Here is a 20,970-nt window from a genome sequence, read left to right as displayed (position 1 = left end):
GTTATGTTCCTTTTTTATCCTAAATCAGTCAAAAATATCAGAATCATTTGCAAATAAAAACACAAAAACCATTCCCAAATATTTTATCCAATCTATTCAAAATAATAAAAATGTTTCACATACATTTTTTAATGGGCTTTTTGCATATTTGTGCAATGAAAAAAATCCTTTGTTTATCCTGACATAGGCACAATATTATTGCATTACAGCTTTAATCAATTTCTAAATTTTCATATGTTTCACATTTTTTTACAGCCAAATCATAATTTCTAGACTAGAACAACTCTCTACGAAATCGGCCGATTTGTATTTTTTTTATTTGTCTTAAACTTTGTGGGGCATTCCCTATGACCAAATAAGCTATTTTGCGTCATTGATGCACCCATACAAGTCTCCATACAATTTTGGCTGCTGTCCATACAAAAATGGTATGTAAATATTCAAACAGCTGTAACTTTTGAGTGAAATTTCTGATCAATTTGGTGTCTTCGGCAAAGTTGTAGGTATTGTTGAGGACTTTTGAGAAAAAATAGGTCACAGAAAAAAATTTGCGGAACATTTTAAAAGGGCCAAAAGATCGGAAATTTCACGAATTTTCATGTCTTAACATTGATAATCGGACCATTAGTTGCTGAGATATCGTCATTACGTCGCCATCGTGCTAACTTGTCGTACGTGCATTTTGGGCCAAATTGAGTTAAGAACGCCATTTTGTGCAGCTCACAATGCCTCATCTTTTGACATTCACAGATCCCCGAAATTCGATTTCAATCCTGAGATATTCAATGAAAACCAAAAAAGCTCCGAAAATTTTTGTCACTCTACATATAAAAGAAGTTTCAATCCTGTCGTGCTATCTTGTCACTCTCTGAAAATTGATGTAAGTGCGACAAAGGGCAAAGGGATTTCAGGTCAGGATGCGTTTGTCGCACGTACAAGCTAGACTACCGTAAACATTTGTAATTATAACTCGGGACTCCAGCAACCAACTTCAACCAAACTTCGGGACAATGCACAGAATGGTCAGCCAAACAAAACGTGTTTGTTATTGTTTACATTGCGTGCTTTCGTTTTTGTTTATTCAAGGTCAAACATTAAAACGCGTTTTTCTCGGAACGTCAAAATGGCGGGTGCGACATGATAGCACGACGACGTCGATTAGAAAATGGTGGGTTATTTTGGTGAGATTAAGAAAACTTCAATTTTCGTGTTTCTTTTTCTTAAAGTGGCTCTATCTCAGCAACCCGAGGTCAAATCTTCAATGTCTCTTAGACAATTTTATAGCAAATTTTCTGAACTTCTCAAAAAAAAATATTTTTAGAAATGGTCACTTATGGTCACTATTTTAAAAAATTGAAAAACTGCAAATATTTCGCTTAAATCAAACTTTCGGTGGCTATATCTTGAAAACGGAGCCCTTTATCAAAAAATCTGTAAAGTAATTTTCGATTGCAAATTCAATTTTGCATTCAAAAATAATGTCAAACTTGTTTTTGCATGAAACTTCGATTTTTTTTCCAAAGAGCACTATTTTTTCAAAAATTCATAACTCGGTGGCAGATTTTTTGACCATGTTTCTCTATGCCTCAAAAGTTGCGGATTTTTGTCCCCTAAAACATATCAAAAAATCTCGAAAATCAAAAAATACGTATTTTGGGAAATTGAGTTTTAGTGAAAAAAAAGTTGATAAAAAAATCTGCAAATGCTTTTTTCCGTGTATCTATTTTTTCTCAAATGTCCTCAACAATACTTACAACTTTGCCGAAGACACCAAATTGATCAGAAAATTCACTCAAAAGTTACAGCTGTTTGAATATTTACATACCATTTTTGTATGGACAGCAGCCAAAATTGTATGGAGACTTGTATGGATGTGAACCAATCACACAAAATAGTTTATTTGGTCAAAGGAAAGGCCCCCACAAAGTTTGAGCCAAATAAAAAAATACAAATAAAATCCAGTTCCGGTTTTGGTAGAGAATTGCTTACTAAATATATTTTTTTTTTTCAAATTTGGGGAAAACCAGGACAAAATCTAAAAAATCATGGAATTTGGGAAATTCTCGGTTGTGGAAAAATCCCGACAATATTGACCCTGGAAATCCACGGATAGACGCATTACATTTTACACTGGTTGTTTTGCAATCATTATTGTCTTCAGCTGAAAATCCAAATCGAATGAGTTAATATGTTTAAAGAAATATGCAAATGGTCATAAAAATGCTAAAAAAAATCAAAAAAAAACAACATTTGTTTGTTTACATTGTTCAACCACCTGCTAAAACTACCCATAACTTCCTCCAACTTATCTCCGTGTCTTCCGTCCCTCAACAACAACCAGCAGGGGAGGTCAATGTTGCAACCTCGCGCGCGGCACCCGCGGCCACTCCATTCAAGCCAGACCAGACCTTCCGGAGAAGCTTAGCCCACAGATGGTGCTCTCTCCTCCTCCCAACTAAGCTCGCGCGCGCGCGCTCATCAGCCAAATCCGACTTGCATTATGACGACTGTGGCCATTTTGACCAGGTTCACCTGCCTGTTGTCCGGTTGGTCCGCCCGAGGGGGTCTCTCGGATTTAAATGGCCAGATCACGTAACAACTCCAGCGGCAGCAACGGCGGCTGCTGCTGCGTGTGGCAGTTGTTGTTTGCTTATTTTTTATTATTTAAAAATATTATTATAGTCGTGAGCCCCAATGCGGTATGAAAGCGAAACATTTGCTCTACAGGCCACCGGTAGAAAAAAAAGCCAGCGATGGGTTCGGCGGAGTCTCGGCGAGGAAGATACGCAAACCGTCGACCTGGGCCAGCATAAGTTCCCCAGGAGGTAACGATTTCGAACTTTTAACGATTTGCAGGTAGTTAGGAGGTATAAGGTAGTTATCGCTAATATTGATATTTGATGGTAATTGCGGCAACTTTTTAAATACTTTTTTTTCCACAGCAGTTCTAATTTCAGATGCAGCAACCTAAATGTCAATTCAATGTTTTGATTTTTGGTTAGCATGATATGTCTTCGTTTGATTTTTAAAAAAGAATAATAATTTACTAACCCGAATTCAAAATAAACCGAAATCAAAATAATGAATAAAAATAAATCTGCTCTAACAAGACGTTCAAAACGGGATTAAAATGTCAAGATCCTCAACCATCTCTTAGGTATTTAACTAATTATTGAAAGCACTTCAACCTGAAAAAGCCCATCAAAAAACAATCCTCCAAAGGTCGTAAAATACCGCCCAGCTTGAACAAGTGCCACGCGAATGATAATCCAATAAAAATATTATGTTTTCCCGGCGCAAATAGAAAGTGTGTTGGCACCTTTCTCGATACACCGCGAAGAGGTACCTCTGGAAAGATCCACGGCAGGAGGAACAAGCCAAAGACGTGGGGAGGTTCATTAAGGTAGGCACCTTTTGATATTTATTCTGAGGAACAACACAGCCCTTGGAAAGGGCATCGGATCGTGCAAAAGGGTCCCCCTGCCGGAACCAGATTCGAGGTGTTTTCGTACCAATCGGCGGGGAGGAGTCTCTTTCAGTACTGCTGCACGATATTGCTAGGGAAAAAACATTAATCATTTCCACGCGTAACCGGCGGTATTGATTTCAGACAAGTTGATTCCGGAGATTGCAATTTCAAAAGGTTCACCATGGCATGAAAATGATGTATTGGTTGGGAGGATCACTACCCCTGTGCAGATGATTGAGGGCTTGAAGACAGGCCCAAATAAGCGAGCCCTGAATTGGGTGCGATTGAAGGGTCACGTGGCGTGATGGATTGAACTGGCGGGTTTCAGATGATCTTCTTTTTTTCGAGAGGAAAAGGCTGAGATGTACAGAATCAAAATAAAGTGGTAATTTTTGTCCCTGATCACCAATCCGCCCAAGTAACATTTTTTTCCAGGAGTTCTTCAAGAGCTCTTCAAGATAGCTACAGCATAGCAGTTTGGACCGCGGTAGGATAAAATTCTCTTCAAAACATCTTCAGGAGTTTGGAAGAGTACTTGAAGAGAGTTTTATCCTACCGCGGTCCAAACTGCTATGCTGTAGCTATCTTGAAGAGCTCTTGTAGAACTCCTGGAAAAAAATTACTTGGGCGAGGTCCGTTTTTTGATATCTCGTGACGGAGGAGCGGTACGACCCCTTCATTTTTTTAACATGCGAAAAAAGAGGTGATTTTCAATCATTTGCAGCCTAAAACGGTGATGAGATTGAAATTTTGTGTCAAAGGGATTTGAATGTAAAATTGGACGTCCGATTTGATGGCGTACTCAAAAATTAAAAAAAAACGTATTTATCATCGAAAAGAGTACAAAAAAAGTTTGAAAACCTTGCCATTTTTCGTTACCCGTTACCGTTACCGTTACCCAACAGTAATTTTTTTACATTTCATTTTAAGGAAAATTTCTGGAGCAACGTCCTATTTTAACGTGTGTTTTGAAAGGCCGTAAGAGCAATGTCGTACCGCCCCTTTCAAATGATGCTCCAGATTTGAAATATTTTTCGAATCTGCATTAACACCGTAGGGTCGTTCGTGTTTTTTTAAACTTTTCAGGGTTATTTTTTAGAGAAAACAATATTCTACAAAGTTGTTAAGCAGACAATTACAAAAAATATAAACATAGGGGGTTTGATTATAATTAGACATAGTGATTTTTCACGCTCGAGAATTGTAAATTTCACGAGGACCTCAATTACAAAACACCAAATTTCAAGCAAATTTCACGGAATGTTATATAATAGCTCTGAAAAACTTATGTTTAAATTACAGAAACTTCTTTATATGCTTCATTTTACATTATTGTAATAAACTTAAAACAATTTCAATAAATTTGAGCATGACACAAAAATTTCTCCAAATTTTCAAAAAGATTCCACCTAGTTTATGAATGGGCTCTTTATATATTTTAAAACAAAATGTAGGACATGCGTATTCTCATTTAATGAATTACTTTTTTTAATATTCGACAAATAAAGCAAAAAAGTATCCCCGGATTTGCTTCATTTTATTTTATTGAATTTCATATCAAAGCAAGATTTAACAATCTTGTCCAGCATAATGAGTGAAATTATTTGATTTTTTTGCGACATTTAGCACAATAAAAATAATTTTCAATGTTTTCATCTCCCTATTAAAATTTTTGAATCAATAAGCAAGCATAATTTATTCGTAATGAAATCGAAAATTTTATTCAAAGTAGTTTTTTAAAACTTTCACGGGAATTATCCACTCAAATGATCAAATATTGTTTAAATTAAACAGGACTCGGGAATCTGAAATGTTTTTAAATGTTGATTTCAAAGATAAAAAATACCTTTAATTTGTCTATTTAATTTAAATAAAACAAAGCTTTTGATTTCTTATAAAACAATATTTTTCAAATAAAATAGCAGTAATTTTTTTATTACGGTGAATGACAATATTACTAAACTTATTTTCTAAATAAATTAAAAATCTGAGCAACTATTCTACTGGTTCATATCAAGTTTTTTAATTGTAAACTAATAAAATATACTTGAATAGTCTGAATAGATAAAATATTTATTATGTTATTATTTTGAAATTTTTTTTTTAGAAAATTGATTAATTTCACGAATCTCACGCCGTCCACGAAATCGTAAAAAATCACTAACTCTATTGAGGTTTTGCAGCGCGACTGTGTTTCAAATGTAGGTGGCGCCAAAATGAGGTTACTTGCCAAAAATCGTATTCCTTCCTGCTGGATTTAAGTACAAAATCGCTTATTTCTCATGATTCCCTGCATCAATCTTAATAAAACTAGTTGCAAAAGACGAGAAAAATTATTTGCTTTAAAATACTGAACAGCAATTTTTGGGCGCGCAAAAATTTGTGACCCTTTTTTTAAAAAAACATGTTTTGGAACACGAAAAAATGAGTTTCCCCGTTTATATCAATGAAATAAACAGTTATATAGTTGATAACAGATGTGTTAACGTATATTCAACAATTTTTATTGATTTTTGACAGACTTTCTTGCCAAATAGTCCAAATTACTATCTTTTTATAAATTTACAGTTTTCTCATATAAAAATCAAACAAATATTGGAAAGTTGTACACCAAATTGTTGGAAATAATTTTTCTCATCCGAATCCGGCATAAGTTTTATAAAAATGTTGATTATGAAGAAACAAACACATTTTTTCAAAAAATCATAGGTTTACGCTATTTGTTCATAGGTGGCGACATGTGTCTTTTAGCTTTGCTGCAAATTCTCTATGTAAGTAATTAAACAAGGATATTCATTCGCTTAATTCTACAGTATTTCATAAGATTATTTTCATTCCATTTTGAGTTTAATAAATCATTTGGAAAAAAAATAATTACTACAGTTTCACACACACATAACATTTCATAGGATTTTGCGGAAAAAGCAAAATTTCACGGATTTCACACTTTTCGCAAAATCGTGAAATTTCACTAACCCTACTTAGAATCATCACGAGTTATCGCGATTTTACGAAAAAAAAAAGTAGAAAGTGTAGGAAATTTTCTGACCTCTTTGCAAATATGTTTTGCATGTGTGCTTTTCCTCGCCTTGGGCATTCAACACCCAAAGTTAAAGAACGAGGGGATAGTCCTCACGAAAAGAAACGTGAGGAAAGTGCTATTTTGCGAGAGTATAGTCCTCTTGCGTGTTCATTCGTTCATTGGAACAGTTCATCCTATTGAGTGGCTTATATGGACACATGACCGCCACTTAGTCACCGAACCGTGGTGGCCCATACGGCAAAGGCACGGTTCAATATGCCGAAGGTCTTAGGTTCGAGTCTCGGTACCGGTACTTTTTTTTGATAGATGAACTTTTTTTTGAAGATGATCCCATGAGTAAAGTACTTTCGGTAATTTCGGGATTAATCCTCTCAGTCCGCACACAGTACCATTTTACTACCGAATCGTGTTCTTTATTCTCTCGTATGCCGATGCCCAGTTCTGGGTGAACTACTCATCAGTTGTGGAGAGTTTCAAATTTAATTCGGAGTAACAAATCTGAGGGCTTTTCAACTGGCGCTGCTCTTCTAGACATAGAAAAAGCATTTGACAGTGTTTGGCAAACCTTTATTGATTGCGAAATTGAAAAGGTTTAATTTTCCGATTTATATCGTGAAAATTATTCAAAATTATTTGACGGATCGTACTCTGCAGGTATGTTATCAGAATAGCAAATCTGATCAACTGCCTGTACGTGCTGGCGTCCCTCAAGGAAGCATTTTGGGTCCAATTTTATACAATATTTTTACTTTTGACTTGCCTGATTTGCCCCCAGGATGTCAGAAATCACTTTTTGCTGATGATACAAGCATCTCCGCCAAAGGTAGAAGCCTTCGTGTCATCACAAGAAGATTACAAAAAAGCTTGGATATTTTCAATTCTTATTTGAAAGAATGAAAAATTACTCCAAATGCTGCAAAAACTCAACTTATTATTTTCCCTCACAAACCAAGGGCTTATTTTCTTAAACCAAAAAGTCATCACATTATAAAGATGAATGAGGTAAATTTAAAGTGGGAGGATCAAGTGAAATATCTTGGACTTGCTTTTAACAAAAACCTTACTTACAAGGATCACATTGAAAGTATACAGGTTAAATGTAACAAATATATTAAATGTTTGTATCCACTTATAAACAGGAATTCTAGACTTTGTCTCAAGAATAAACTGTTAATTTATAAACAAATTTTCAGACCTGCCATGCTTTATGCTGTGCCGATCTGGACAAGCTGTTGCTTAACCAGGAAGAAAAAACTTCAGAGGATTCAGAACAAAATTCTGAAAATGATTCTGAAACTTCCTCCCTGGTTCAGCACCAGTGAACTTCATCAATTAGCCGAAGTTGACACTTTGGATGTTATGTCCAATAAGATAATTGATGCATTTCGACAAAAATCATTGCAGTCTTCAGCTGCATTGATCCGCTCTTTATATAGTTTATAAGTTAGTTAAAGGTATCCTTTTTCCCTTTTGTACATGTAGGACCTCCTACATTTGAAATCACTGAATAGCGAAAGCTACAATATTTCATGAATAAATGAAAGTTAGTAGTATTTAAAATTGAGGTGAAAAGTCATCGTTTGTGATTGGACACTCAATAATATTTTAACTGAATGAATGTACATGGAAAAGAAATTTGAATAAATATAAATTTAAAAAAATGTGTGCTTTTCCTAAGAAAAATATTTTTTAAATTGCCGAAAAAATTCAATTTTATGAAAACGTTTAGTTTTAGATAGGTAAGTCAGATCTTGAATATTCTTAATCCACAAGAAAGTTTATTTCAGAACCTTTCTAAAAATATATAATATAGCAGGTTTCCATGCAAAAACCACCCTTTTTTGCAAATTGTGAAATTTATATGCAGCAGTTTTTTTAGCATAACTTTTGATGTGCTTCACTAAATCTTGTAAATTTCAATAGGGACTTATGTGACCCCAAGACGAATCGAATGAGGCTAATACGGTCAAAATCGGCTCAGCCAGTGACGAGATATTCAAGTGACATTGATGCGGTACACATGTCTACATACAGCAAAACACACAGACATTCGCTCAGCAGGTGATTCTGAGTCGATATGTACAAATGAAGGTAGGTCTAGGAGGTCTAACTAAAAAGTTCATTTTTCAAGTGATTTTATAGCCTTTCCTCAGTAAGGTGAGGAAGGCAAAAACAGTCTTTAACATTCAGATTAGCAATTGGTCGACATTTTCCTAAAATAATTTTTTTTCCCCAAAGTCATGACTCCAGTACCAGATTATGCAAAATGCAAAACTCTGGCACAAAAGATACCTTTTTAGAATTTTCCTAAGGTCGTTGCATTTTTTTTTTACAAAATTTATTTATTTTGCCTTCCTCACTGAGGTAAGGCTATTATCCTGCTCTAAAAATGAACTTTTTACATAAAGCTCATAGACCCACCTTCACGTATACCCATCGACTCAGAATCGAAAACTGAACAAATGTCTGTCTGTCTGTGTGTCTGTGTGTTACCAACATTCTCACTCAGTTTTCTCAACACTGATTGAACCGATTATGGTCAAACCGGTCGCATTTGACTCGGTTTAGGGTTCCATAGTTTGAGTTTCAACAAAATTCAAGTTTCGATAAGTATGTATAGTTGAAAAGTTAGGAATAAAATTGTGTTTTTCAAGAATATCCGGATGTTAGATAAATGACCCTAAATTGTACCAAATATCATCATGTAATATATCGTTGGATAGATAATCGAAAGACCTTTCAAACGAGTTTAAAACATCGATGATCAGTTATGACCACTTAAGTGATATTTTTGTACTTTTCTGTAGTTGAATCTCACTTTTCTGTACGAACATTACGCCATCTTCCAACCTATCGTTGGTTAGGTAATCCAAAAACCCTTCCAAACAAGTCCAAAAGATCGTAGATATGGCAACTCTGTGAATATTTTTTGATACTAGATCTTAATTGAACTTTATCGAAACAAAGATAAAACTTGAAATCCAGATGAAAATTATTTCCGTATCATTTGTTTGGCCCATACATGGTAAGATGTGAGGAAGGCATCAATAATTTAGGTGGATTAAGTAAGTTTTTTCGAGCAAAAAAAAATTTTTTACGGTACTGTACATCGGTTTTTCACAAATGATTATAAACGCAGGAAAATGCATTGCAAGTACTTTTCAGTTGATTAAACTTCTAATTCTATTAAAATTTTAAAGTTTTTCGAAAACTTATTTTTCTGCCCCCTGAATCTTTGGGCTGATTTTAAAGGAAGGGTGGGGGGAAAAGGTATTTAAAATTAAGCGATAAAAAAAAGACCAAAAAAGGTAAAAAAATCCAACGGATTTTTTTCTGAAAAGACAACTTTGCTCAAAAGCTTCCAGCAACAAAAAGGAGCTTATAAAAATAAGTCCATGAAAAAACTTTTCCAAAAACCAATTAAAACGCAAAATACATTTTTAAGATTGAATTGATCTCAGTTAAAAGGTTCTCCAAATCTCTGAATTGCAAATGTAACATCCTGAGGCAGAACTGTTAAATTGTAACAAACACAAATTGAATTGAATTGAATAATTGCACATTCTCAAGATACAGTCATTCGTATCAAATTCGAATATTTAGTAAGAACAACTAGTGTGAATAAGCTTCATTTAACATAGTTTCAACCAAATCAATATTGCAGAATTAAAAATCACGAAAAAGAGCATTACACACAGCAGAACTAATGCTTAACCATTGTAGAAGGAAAAAACATTCAAACTAACAGTGGCACAAATCATCATTATCGGATCAAAATCCACCCGCATCATTAGAGTGCTGTATTATTACATGCATTGATTGATTACAACAACAACAAAACACCAACCGGCACACCAATTGATGTCCAACCACAACTGCAAACGTTTCCATTACCGACATTACTGCCCCAAATCTGGTGCCCCTCAAACTGGAACTCTACCAAACCACATCAACCTCATAATTCTTCGAGCGGGGGTCTTTTTCGAGTATATCAGTGCAAAAGTGCAGTGGCGCCACCCGGTCAAAAGTGCCGATATAACCAAACATTATATCTGCCACGCGAAATTGAATACTGCCAGCCCACTTTACCGAGTGAGAGAGAGACCCCCGGAGAAAGACCCCCCAAAAATGGTGCCAAAATGTTCCGAATAATTAGTGTTATGCACCGTCCCAAAAGAGAGAGCAAGAAAGAGTCTCTCTGGGCAGTTGAAGTCACCGCGAACGCGTGAGAAACCCACTGAACCAACTGCGGCTTTAATTGAAGGCAAAAGAGTTCAATTACCATTTCTTCAAGTCCACACTGGACTGGACTGGGTCAGAGGCGGCAGCCTAGAGCTATCATCAACCCAAACGGTAAGCTAACTAGCCACCGCCACCGACAACTCAACTTCGACTTCGAGCGCCGAACTCATCAGGTGAAATTATTTGCGACTTAATCGATGTTCGTTTAAAGTTCGCCACCCCTCGCTCTTTCTTTGGGTGGATCTCTTCAGTCAAGTTGTTGAAGTGGTGCTTTTTCTGGTAATTCCGTAAACATTTCGAGAAGAAGCGCGAAAACAAAAAGTTGAAAATAAAATTGAGGAAAAAAGGCAGAAGCCAGTGCGAGGAAAACAAAATCGCCAAAGTCATTCATTAAATGTTATAGCGTTAATTGATTCGAATCTGCGACTTGTTCAAAATAGGAGGAGGCTCGCCATATAATCCTCTCCGTTTGTGCTGAAGTCTGTGTGCTGCAAATACGCATGATGATGGGGGCACGGTGGGTTCAAAATACTGTTAGTTGTCACCTTTAAAACACCAGATTTTTTAAACAATAATGCTAGAATACAATAGCTTATAAGACCTTTCAAAAAAAAATCTAGAATTTTAGAGCTGGATCTATTCAGCGAATTCCCTGATAAAAAGTTACTGTTTAACAAACCCAGCAGTGTTGAAGGCCAGTTGAAGACGTAAGGCAGTTGGGGGGGGGCCTATTGAAAATTCTTATTCTTTCTATCATTCTCGAATTAAGAAACGGCCTTCTGTTCATCATTAAAAAAAACAGTACTTAGTTAAAAATAATGTAAATTTGGAAGCTGTAATTTTGGAAGGTTGAATATTACCTCTTTTATGATGTAATTTTACCTCAATTTAGACTAAAAAAGTGACATTACACCAGAAAAGCGGTAAAATTACACATTTCCAGAGGTAAAATTACACCTTTTTCTGACATAAAAGATGTACGCCTTCCCAGATGTAATATTACCATGATTTTTTTTTTTCTGTGTATTACCATGATTTTTTTTTTTTTGTACATAAAAAGCATTTTTTGCAATTCTGTTGTGAAACTACTTTAACTTTTTCTGCCAAACTATTTTTCATCGTCAAAAATATCAAAACTAAAACAGTAATTTATGGAACAAGTTGCAAAAAAAATGCTGAAAATATCAAAATTTGCAGCTGTTACTTTTCGACACAAGTGTCGAGTAGTAGGCCATTTCGTCGATTGAAAATGACAGGAAATGTAAGTATTTTCTCGACGGAATTATAAAAAATGAAAATATTTACTTTTCCTGTCATTCTCGCATGACGTTTCGAAAAGTATTACTATACGATTCTTTTATTTATAGCAGAGAAAAGTAGGTCGTTTGGTCAAATTACATAGACGATTGACTTAAAATTCTATTCCAAAAGCGTTTTTTGGAATTGCAAAAAAAGTTTTTTGCAATTCCGTCTTGAAACTTCCTACTTTTCCTGTCATTCTCGCGTGATGAAACAGCCTGCTTTTGTCTACTAAAAATAACGGAATCTAATAGAAACACATTTCAAAACAAATTCTGAAAAGTTCTACTTTTCAGCACTGAAATGGATGCTGAAAAGTTGAACTTTTCAGCACTAGTTTTGAAAAGTAATACTTTTCAACATTTTTTAATTTGAACGATTTATTGACAAAATACATGACATTTGACTTATCATTTCACTCAATGGGTGTTTTTCAGAAATGCAAAAAATGTTGTATGGAACTCGTTGCAAATCTTGATTTTTTCAGCACTTGTCGTATTTATCCAACTCGGTGAACCTCGTTGGATAAATGTACGACACGTACTGAAAAAATCTTCTTTTTGCAACTTGTTGCATAAACTACTATTTTGCAATTCCGTCGTGAAACTATTTACTTTTCCTGTCATTCTTGAACGACGTAAAAGCCTACTTTTCTGTACCAAAAATAACAGAATCGAATAGCAACACTTTTCAAAATAAATGCATAAAACTTCTACTTTTCAGCACTGAAATGGGTGCTGAAAAGTTGAACTTTTCAGCACTTGGTTTAAAAAGTAACTGTTTTCAACATTTTTTTATTCAAACGATTTATTGACAAAATGCATGAAAATTTGACTAAAAATTTCACTCAATGGGTGTTTTTTGGAATTGAAAAATAATGTTGTATGGAAATCGTTGCAAAACTTGATTTTTTCAGCACTTGTGCTGAAAAAAATCTTGTTTTTGCAACTTGATGCATTAACTACTAATTCAGCATCCAATGGAGTACTGAAAAGTTCAGATTTTTTACACTTGTATCGAAAAATAATAATTTTCAATATTGTTTTCGAGCTAGACACTTATCTTGACGGCATACAAACGATTCACTCAAGATAACAAATTTAAAGAGTGTTTTCCGAAATAGACAAAAAAATGTTGCAATCCGTCGTTTCTGATTTTTTAATATGTTGTTTTACGGAATTACTAAACATTCAAAATTTGATCGTTCCTTCATAAATGTTCAGATAAACAATTATATTGCAAGGAATAAATTTATAACTATATATATTTCTAAGATTTTAACGAAATTAATGTTTTGGTTTTAAAAACATGTTATAAGATTGCAAGATATTTAACCCTCTACTGCCCAATGTTTTTTTCGATTTTTTTCATTCTGGGCAATAGTTATTTAACGAAAAAATTAACTTTTCTTGCTTTATGTTTTTCTTGTTTAGTTTAACTTTGTTTTTGGTAGTATTTGGCCTGTTCTATCACCTCCTATCATTACATTTTTTCTTTCTAATTTTTTATGTTTTAACAGTCATTTTTTAATTTTTTGCTTGTTTTTCACTTTTTCTGATACAGAATGGCACCACTATCATTCAAATTGTAAAAAAAACGTAGAGGCATAGTCTGAGACCCAACAAAATTTACTGCATACCACATTTTACCTTCAATATAAATAGGAAATGTTAGTCAAAAATACAGCCAAAGATTACCCTTAAAAAATGACATTTTAAAACCCGCATAAAACAAGAAAAACATCCAACCCATAGATTTTCAAAAAAATATTTGCAATGATTTTTTAAGATCAAAAATTGGTTTAAAAACGTATTTTTGGCGATTTTTTAGATCAAAACCCGTCTAGAGGCGGGTTGGGTTGTAGAAGGTTAAATTATCAAACCTAAGATGATTGCAATTCTTCAATGTCTTCAATTCAATTTCATTTTGGTTAATTTTTGGATCTCTTCAATTTTTTGGTTGAGCATGTTCATTACTTCAACTGAGTGAAAAAGTTGAGATTTTACAAAAAAAAATCAATATGAATTTCTCCATTTAAAATGGTCAAATGATAACTTTTTCATATATTTTTTTAAAAACTATATTATTTTTTAAATTGACAAGTTAAATTTGTCAATTTGCGCCATAATTCAAGAGCTGGCATTCATGTCATCTTATACATCAGGGCCGGAGCTAGGGGGCGGATTCCGGGCTAAAGCCATAGCTGGTGTAGAAATATAAAAATAACGGACACGAAACGAACGGATGCGTTTTGAAGAACCCTAAAACGATTTTAATGATTTTAAAGATTTTTATGTTTTTCAAAATCAGCTTTCATCATGCACACTTGACCTGTTCAACGAGTCTTCAATCCAAAAATGTGCCAATTTGGTAACGCAATAACCATCCAAAGAATGCTTTTTTTTAGCTAAAACATCACAATTTCAACTAATTTAGAAGTGCAATCAGCAGGAAACGATTTTTGTCAACGGATAAAACCTAATGAAATCGTTTAATAAAACTTTGTGACATTTACCCAAATTTTTCTTTACACAGCTAACAAAACTGGATTTTGGAAAGTTGAAAATGTGATGGTTGAATATTACTTCTATTCAGATGTGATTTAAGCTCAATTCATGTGGAATAAGTAAAATCAAACATAAACAGATGTAAATTTACACAATTATAGAGGTAACACATTTTTATTACACTTTTTTTCTGACACAAAATCTGCCAATTTACTTGTTATTATTTTTTTTTTTTTTTTCTTTTAAGGGAAGTTTTATATTTTTAAATAATTTATAAAATTTGCTAATGATCCCACCTTGCTCTTTCCTATCAGTTAAATTGCTACGCCGAATCCGTGGAGCCTCCCAGACGGTGGCGACGCAAAACGAATAAATTGCAATTGCATTTTCATTATTATCGTCTCCGCACCTCATCTTTTGCTAGTGATGCTGGTGTTGTTGTACACAACAACTCCTCCACAACCTCCGCCAACTTCTTCGTCTTCAATCGCTACGTGACGTAGTGTTGTGGGACCTGCACCACCGCCACCAGGTGGTCATAATTTCCCCCCCACGGAACCTGTTGACCACTTTCGAGACAACCGCGCCCAGGCAAAATTATTTCACTTGTGCGTCGTTAACGAACTGTTAAACCGTTTTGTCACATGCAGCAGCAACAGATGCTTCTCAGGTTGTCTTCATTACTCTTGGCGTTGGAGGATGCTGAACCGCAGTGCAAGCAGTAGCGCACAGGTCGTTAAGTCAGGGTGGATTAGGTGGTCCGCGTCAAGTAGAGACCGAGGCCGAGGTCTTTGCGCGGTGCAAGTTCAAGGTACAGTTGGTGCGCGCGGTGTCTTAGTCTGCAAAACAACCACGTTGAAAGCAGGGGTAGCGAATGGTGTAACTTGGCGGAAAATTATCTATTTTCTTTGGGCATTTCCTAACACCAGCGAAAAAAAAAAGATTTTTAAAGTCCAACAGAATTATTTGTTTTCTTTGTTTTCTTGATTTTGCAGGTTTCATTATCCTAGTGTAAATTGATTGGCATTTAAGGCCGTTGTAAATATTTTATAAGTTTATCGTCGCTTTTGATGGCTCACGTCTGCACTGAATTTGAATAGAGGTTTACTTGCAATCAACTGCATGGATAGAAATCTGATTTTTCTGAAGCAGTGGCGGGCCAGAACTTATATTTGATAGAAGTTAAAAAGTTAACGATTTTTTTCATATTTTTTAGAAAGTTCTTTTAAAATAAACAATTTAAAAACCAGTGTTGCAAATTAGATTCATGTAAATGTGCTAATTTAATTTATTTTTTGTTTTGTTTTTATTTGTATTGTAATTGTTTTTGTCGATAGCAATTAAAAACCTTGATTAACTTTAAAAAGTTCAAAATTCTTTGGTTGTTGCAAGTTTTTTAAAATTTAACTTCTTTAACACAACCATTTATTTAAAAAAAGGCAATGATTCTGATACTAAAAATATAATACAAAATATTTGAAATAATTTTAAACCCGCAAAAAAAAAGAAGTGTACAACAATATACTTCCTTGAAGTAATGAAATTTCTTAATTTGAAACATTTTATAATTTATTGAAAATATTTGCGGCTACCTTTATTTTCAGTTTAAACATTTAGCTTTTTATAAGCTTTTTTTCAAACAAAACATTATTACTGAAAAGATGTTCTAAAAAAATCAATTATTATCAAGTTCCTAAAAACGGAAATACAAAAATACTGTTTGAAGAACTTAACTAAACATTATCACTTCAGAGATATTGTCATTATTCTTTAAAAGGACAGTTGTAGCCACATAATCTTGAGATTTTACCAAAATATCACCCTAAATTTTAACCTTATTCATTCACTAAAAAAATTGTGAATTTTTGAAGGGTTGCGTGCAATGAGTGATGTCTTTTCCTTTGGACCAGTAGTTTTTAAGATATTAAAATAGTATTTGTAATAAGATGACATATTTCCATTTTTTACATATTTTTTTGTTTTCCCATGCTACGAGATAAAGTTCAAGGGGAGGGCCATGTCTTTGCAAAATTCAACATTCAAATAACGCAGGCCAAGGCCAATCTTATCTTTTTGAAAAATTTCTATCCGACCGGTCTTCTCAAAACCAGTAATGATCATGTTAAAGAAAGCCTGTGAGAAAAAAATATTTTTAGGATCCTGTTTTGTATCCAGTACCGTATTACACATTATTGAAAAAAAAAACAAATACAATTTTTTTATAATGAAATAACAACTTTTAACTAATGTTTTCAAAAAGACCAAAAGTTTGTCGAGATTTCTTGCATTTTCTTTTCCATTCAAATCATATTTTTTTGCCATATTAAAATGTGCGTCGGTATTTGAAAAATCTAAAAATATTTTTTTTAAATGTTCAAAATTTCACACAAGTTTCACTTTTATACATTGAAAATCTGTTCAACTTATCATAGATTGAAAATTAAAAGTCAATTCCCGAGCAGACGGAAATAACTTGGGAATAACATTTTTTGATATTTGAAAATACTAGGCCAATAACATTTTATGTTATTTATAACAAGATTTGTTATTCGTCGTTATGATTTTTTTTGTTATTGGATTGTTATTGTAATAACAGACTAATAACATTTTTAGTTATTCTTCGAACAAATCTTTGTTATTATTTTTTGTTATTTTAACAACTAATCCGATCATCTCAATAACAGTTGGCAGTATTCTTCCATAACAAAAAATGTTATTCCAAAGTTGTTTTGGCTTCAAATCAATATCAGACCAATAACAAATTTTGTTATGATACCATAAACTGTTATTTAACCCTTATGAAAAAAATGGATTTTTCAAGAAGAATCCATAACAATTTCTGTTATTTTTACAGTATTTGTTATTGAAATTGCATGAATTTAGTTATTACCGTCTGATCGGGTTGGGATGAACATAAGCTCTTCCAAAAACTTTTTTTTGTATTTTTTCATTTTTGCAAGGTTTTATTTCAGCACGTTGGACCAACAAGGTCTAAAAAACCTAATGGTAGAGAATTATCTCTGCTTTTCGATTGTTTTTTTTTTTCAATGGTCGAAAAGGATGGATACTATTTTTAAAAATAAAAAAGGGAATAATTTAACTTAAAAATCGACTAAAAAACAAAAAAAAAATTTCTCAAAAATTTACAAAAGTACTATCGCATAAAAAAATTAGTTTTGATATTTGTTCTGTGCATTTTTGATACTTTCCAAAAAATACAACCTTTTAAAAAAAATCATAAGGCTGGTACAAATATTTTTAAAAGTTTTTGTCACCCCACCCCCTTCAAAATTGGCCCGAAAAATCAGGGGGGCAAAAAAAATATTTTTACAATAAACTTCAAAATTTCAATGAAAATTCAAGTGCAACCAGCTGAAATCAAATTAAAATACATTCTCCTGCGTTTAAAATCATTTTTAGCATGTTTGGGTTTATTAAAAAATCTTAAGATTTTTTGAAAATTTTTGATGCAAAATCTTTTTTTTTTTTCGATACAATTTTTGATTTTGTCAGATCTTAGATTTTTTGAAAACTAATGATTGCAAAACAACTGATCTAGTGTAAAATGCATTTTAAAGCACTTTTTTCATTTAAATGTGAAGACTATGGCTTGTTATTTAAATTTTTATATTTTTTATTTATTAGCCCCCCCTTGACCTCGGCCAGGGCCGAGGGACAAAAACTTTTTTAAATATTTGCATCGGCCTAACTTGACTAAAAACAAAACGTCCGGCATTTCCTACTGCTCAAAAGTTGGCACTTTTTGTCTTCTAAAATATCTGAAGTAACGCGAGAAAAGGGCTGAATATCATTTTGACAGTTGGAACTATTTTGCAAATAGTTACATGTTGTCTCGAAATTTTCAAAATAGTTCAAGCTGTCTAAATGCTTATGCTATTTTTGTCTGAATAGTTCTTATCATTAGCTACAACTTTGCCGAAGACACCAAATCGATCAGAAAATCCCAATAAAAAGAAGCCACCATTTGAGGTTTTTCAAAATGATTTGTATTTTATTCTCTAAAATAAATCAAATTTGCATAGTTTATTTTTCAGAAATAAGCATTTAAAAGACATGCAGATGATCAATCTGAAGAATTTAAAATGAATAATTAATTAATTGATCGAGAACCGATCTAAAAACGGCTTTGTTAGCAATTGGCGCTTAGGACCTAACCAGTGGAGCTGTTCAATTTGTCACTGAATAACAACATTTTCATAATCACGAATTAAGCATGCAAATTCAACATTTAAAATTGTAATTCACAAACTAGAATCATTACACGATATATTGAGCTGATTCATACGCAATGCTTTACATTTTTCTATTACAAAAAACAAAGTTACTTTTAAATAACAGATAATCAAAAGCATCAGTCCAACTTTCAAACCGAATCGATCTCCATAATCACACCAAAAATTGATAATTCATGTGAAAAACATAATCACAGAGTTTAGCACGTAACAAACGCCTTTTTACCGGAAACAAAACGCTCGACATCCCACAGTTTCATTTCCACGCGAACGATTAAAAAACAGACGAAAAATTATTCCCATCATCATAATCACACACAAGCACTCCGCTGCAATTGGTGCGAACCGCTTGTTTCCCTTTTAAACGCCCAACACCCGACACACGCACTATTAGTCGCACTATTAACGGGTAATCGATCAAAAAACATTTTCCGTCAGGAGAAAAACACGCCGAATATCGCTGCCGATTATCACAGCGACGGTGCAATTATTCTCATTTTCTCCCAATCTTGATGTGGAAACTGTTTTTCACCCATTTTACACGCTAAAAAGTTTCTCTCTTTGGGACTCTCCAAATCTCGCATAACAGTCCCAATTTGGTACACCTTTTTGGGGGGTCCAAATCACATATATTAGCACCAATTTGATGAAAATGCAACACAACGTGAACAACGTGAAAAAAGTTGCAAAAGAAAGTCCATAAATCAATTATCACACTTTGCGTTCAAAGCTCAACTCACACACGTGGTTACGCAATGCCCTTTTTTGGACAGGTACAAGTTTATATCACCAACAAACTCCACGTGGGATTGTTGTGATGAAGAAAGAAAAAAAAAACGAAGACGAGAAGCGTTAAATTAACGGAACGACCACCAGAGGGTCCAAAAATGGCCCCTGCGGGCAGGTTATAATCGAGTTCGTTCCGCAGGCAAATTTCCACAAGCCGAGGGGGTCCCAATTATTCCGAACCATTCTCTTACCCCGTTTGCACAAGACGTTCATCAATGGTATATCCACACTTCTTGTTTTTTTTTTTTTCGCTGGCGATTGTTTGCTGAAGCTGGTTGTCGTTGTTCAGTTGTGGCCAGGTGCAGCACCACTCAGCATGATCCTTCTCTCCCCGTCTCCGGAAACAGTTGGTGATCTTCAACGGCGATCTTCGCCAGAGTTACACTGGTTCAAATTGGCACTTTGTATTGCTCTTCACCAAAATCTCACTTTTTGACCTTCGCTCTTCCTTTCCCTTTCACTTTGAGGGTGCCAACTTTCCCGTTCTCTTCGACCTTCTCGAGGGGTCCCAACACTAACCCCAAAGGTGCACCCCACAGAATCTCTCCGGACACAACTTCCAAGCTCAACACCTGACGAGAGGGGTCCACCGAAAACCCGTCCGAACCGTTCGCGATCTCGAACCGATATGCGGGTCTTGGATGCTGGCGCGTCGCAGGGTCCCAACCGCGCGCGCGATCTTCGTATCTCTTCCCTTCTCTCTCTCTCTCTCTCTGTTCGTCAACGATCTCCGACTCGCGTCGCGACGATCTCGTCTTTTGTTTTTTGACGTTTCGCGCACACCTTCACCACCGATCGTGCCTCATTAACCGAGTGGTCGTGATCACCCGCGAAATGGATCCTTTCTCCGGCGTCGCAAAACGTTGACAGGACGGACACGATCGCGCGTACTGACGGCGGGCAAATGGGCTAGGGTCCGCCCGGACCGGCTGCTCTATATTAAACCTTTCGTGCGCGCGCCCCCTCCGCGGTGAAGATCGGCGAGAGTTCCCGGGCTGCAGCATCCGACCAAGTTGTGGCGGGCTTGTGACAAACGACTTTGTCACGCTCCCGGCTTGGGGTGACCACCGGCCAAACTAGTTTCACGCCTCCGTTTCTCACCTGCGACGCGACTGCGAGAAGAAGTCGCGACGCTAGCGATGGGTGAGAGTGAGAGTGAGTGAACGGTGTTTGTTGTGGGAAATTGAGGAAAGTTGAGAGGAACTCTCACTCTCGTTTGGGGTGAGAGGGGCTTTGTAGGTGAGTAAGTGACCCTTTAGTAGGTTTTGCGACTTTTTGCATGGAATGAGTGATAAAATGTGGGTGTGCCTTGAACAAACAAGTTGCGTGGAGTGTTTGAAAAATCATAATATGATGATATCATAAATT

General features: G+C 34.8%; 1 protein-coding gene across 2 annotated transcripts in view; it reads right to left on the bottom strand.

The window, feature by feature from the left end:
* Positions 1-20,595, bottom strand: part of LOC120428721 (uncharacterized) — a 42,131-nt gene extending 21,536 nt beyond the window's left edge. For both annotated transcript variants that reach the window (XM_039593792.2, XM_039593794.2), the window contains exon 1: positions 19,794-20,595. The gene's annotated coding sequence lies outside the window, so the exon portion shown is untranslated. The remainder of the gene's footprint in view (positions 1-19,793) is intronic.
* Positions 20,596-20,970: the final 375 nt, after the last annotated feature.

Source organism: Culex pipiens, chromosome 2 (assembly GCF_016801865.2).
Source record: "Culex pipiens pallens isolate TS chromosome 2, TS_CPP_V2, whole genome shotgun sequence".
In the NCBI taxonomy this organism is placed as follows: Eukaryota; Metazoa; Arthropoda; class Insecta; order Diptera; family Culicidae; genus Culex; species Culex pipiens.
This window is presented reverse-complemented; position numbering and strand designations above follow the sequence as displayed.